Source organism: Eubalaena glacialis, chromosome 2, assembly GCF_028564815.1.
Source record: "Eubalaena glacialis isolate mEubGla1 chromosome 2, mEubGla1.1.hap2.+ XY, whole genome shotgun sequence".
Classification (NCBI taxonomy): Eukaryota; Metazoa; Chordata; class Mammalia; order Artiodactyla; family Balaenidae; genus Eubalaena; species Eubalaena glacialis.
Window position 1 is genome coordinate 105,996,002 of NC_083717.1, and position 2,871 is coordinate 105,998,872.

Below are 2,871 nucleotides of genomic sequence, written 5' to 3' on the forward strand. Positions count from 1 at the left end.
CCCTACTTTTCTCTCACTTCAGCTTTGTTTCCCTCCTCTTTCATCTTCTCTGAGTGATTCACATTAAATGGGACTTTTTTCAATGTATGTAGTCCAATTCCTTGGCTGATTCCACTATTATGCAATATGCTGAAGGTGCCAGGTCAGCCATCTCCTGAGGCAATCCTATCCCTCAGCCTTGTCACGTGTCCTGGGAAGCTTCAGACTATACAACACAAAAATTTCCCTGCAACACCTATTATGTCAGCTTCTCTTTCTTCCATGAGAATAATTGGTTTCCAGCCTACTTATAATAGCCTATTGTGGGGGAGGGGAGGTTGGAGGAATTGGGAGATTGGGATTGACATATATACACTATTGATACTATGTATAAAATAGATAACTAATGAGAACCTACTGTATAGCACAGGGAACTCTTCTCGATGCTCTCTGGTGACCTAAATGGGAAGGAAATCCAAAAAAGAGGGGATATATGTACACGTATAGCTGATTCACTTTGCTGTACAGTAGAAACTAACACAACACTGTAAAGCAACTATACTCCAATAAAAATTAATTTTTAAAAATATCCTATTTGGTATCTAGAGAAAGTCTTCCCATTTCCTCCCATCCCTTTTTTTTTTCCATAAAAAACTGTACTTATTTCATGTATACAACTCGATGAGTTTGGGGTTAAGTATACACACATGAAATCACAACCATGAAGGCCATAAACATATCCATCACCTCCCAAAGCTGCCTCCCTACTCCTTTAACCTTAGCAGAAAGTCGGCCCTCTGCTTGGAACAAAGTTGGTACCCAAGAACAAATTTGTGTGTTCAGTAAAGATAAAAGGCTGCTCAAGTTGACGGAAACAGCAACTGAAAAGGACAGCTCAGGTCATCACATAGTGATCAGATGCAATGTCTAACAGTTACATAAATAGAAAAATTCACTTAAGTGCCGTTTGGTCGACAGTCTTTTGGGGAGGGGATAAAGTCTTCCATACTAAACGGCCTGTGGGTAAATACTTGATCCATTTCCTTGGAAACTGGCAATACCTTCTACTTCCATTGGCATCAGGAACTCTTTGCCTTGTTTTGGCTAGATCTTTCCCAATTCTGTCTTCAGAAGAGTTTGTTACTAAAAGATACCTATCACTTTTTTCAGGCGAGTGAAGGAAGTGGGAACATTCGTGTTCATGAGAACAAAATAGTTGTTACACTTCCACGTGTTCACAGGGCACCCCTTCCCAGAATAGCTATTCAGCAGTGTGAGAAGGGCTCTTTTGCATCCAACTTTGGCCAAAAGATATTACCTGGGGGCAGGGAGGCACAAAATACTCCTCCACACGCGATGGGAGTTTTGTAGTGGTTCTTCAGCACAGTTGGTTCTACCACATTGTCGGATCTCAAGTACAGACATCTGTCCTCCAGGACTGACTCCAGGGGCCCCGTCCGTGTCCACGGCGCGGAGCCGGTCAGCGAAAGCAATGGTTTTCTGCAGCCGGGCCACGGCCTTGTGGCTGCCGAAGTCCACAAGCGCCAGCCACTGCAGGTGCTCCATCAGCTTGGCTGTCATCCGGCCACTTCCCTCCACCGCCTTGGAGGGGAAGGCCCGGCGCCCGCCCACGGAGGCCCGAAGGCCCAGCCACACAGCCCACGCCCGCACTTCTCTCTCCTTCCATCCCTTTCTTATGACTAAACCTTTTGTCTTCGAAAGGCAGGCAGTTTTCCTCAACGCCCTCATCTGTCGTTTCGTACTGCCATCGCTTGGATGGCTGAGGGTCTTGGCTCTCCCAACCCCTACCCAGCAATCAGTATCTGCAGCTGGCCTGATCCTTGGCTGCCTTCTGAAGCTGGGTTGCAGGTGGAGTCAGGCATCATCCTGAAAACCGAGAACAGTTGCAAGGAGCAGCCCTCGGGGCAGGCTTGGGCCTTGGCAGGCAGTTTACAGGCTCAGGAAGAACATTTCACTCCCAGAGGCACTGCATTCCTAGTCAGCCCAGACTGCCCTTGGGGTGAGAATCAGAGAGTGATACCTTCCCTTTTATGCTTGCAGTTGAAAATGCAAATGTTGTTATCAGAAAAGGCCAGGGGAAGGATACTTGTTTTTCTTGTGTGCCTTTTTCCTAATTCACAAACACACCCACGCACACACACATATTCCAGACCCACACGCTCTACATCTCTTTGTAATTTTTCCTCCTCAACTTCCTCTATTCTTTTTCCTTCTCATGTCTCTCCTTCTTTTAGAAATAATCACTGACTTTAATCAAACTGAAGTATATACATCTTCATTAACTAATTGGTGCGACACCTTAAGATAATTAATTGTGGTCACTGAGGAAAATAAAAACATTTAACTCTATCAGGATTCACTCTTTTTTTTTAAAATTATTTATTTATTTATTTATTTATTTATTTATTTATTTATTTATGTCTGTGTTGGGTCTTCGTTTCTGTGCGAGGGCTTTCTCTAGGTGCGGCGAGCGGGGGCCACTCTTCATTGCGGTGCGCGGGCCTCTCACTATCGCGGCCTCTCTCGTTGCGGAGCACAGGCTCCAGACGCACAGGCTCAGTAGCTGTGGCTCACGGGCCCAGTTGCTCCGCGGCATGTGGGATCCTCCCAGACCAGGGCTCGAAGCCGTGTCCCCTGCACCGGCAGGCAGATTCTCAACCACTGCGCCACCAGGGAAGCCCAGGATTCAGTCTTTTAACAGACTATTTTTTAGAGCAGTTTTAGATTCCCAGCAGAATGGAGCGAAAGGTACAGAGATTTCCCATATACCTCCTGCTCCCCCCACCCCATAGTTCAAGTAGGGAAGAACAGACATCTTGACAATATTGAGTCCTCTTATCCATGAACATGAACTATCTCTCCATTTATTTC

The 2,871-nt window shown here is 46.0% G+C and overlaps 1 pseudogene; it reads right to left on the minus strand.

Moving 5' to 3' along the window:
• Positions 1-1,244: 1,244 nt before the first annotated feature.
• On the minus strand, positions 1,245-1,728 carry LOC133084645 (glutamyl-tRNA(Gln) amidotransferase subunit C, mitochondrial-like; annotated as a pseudogene).
• Positions 1,729-2,871: the final 1,143 nt, after the last annotated feature.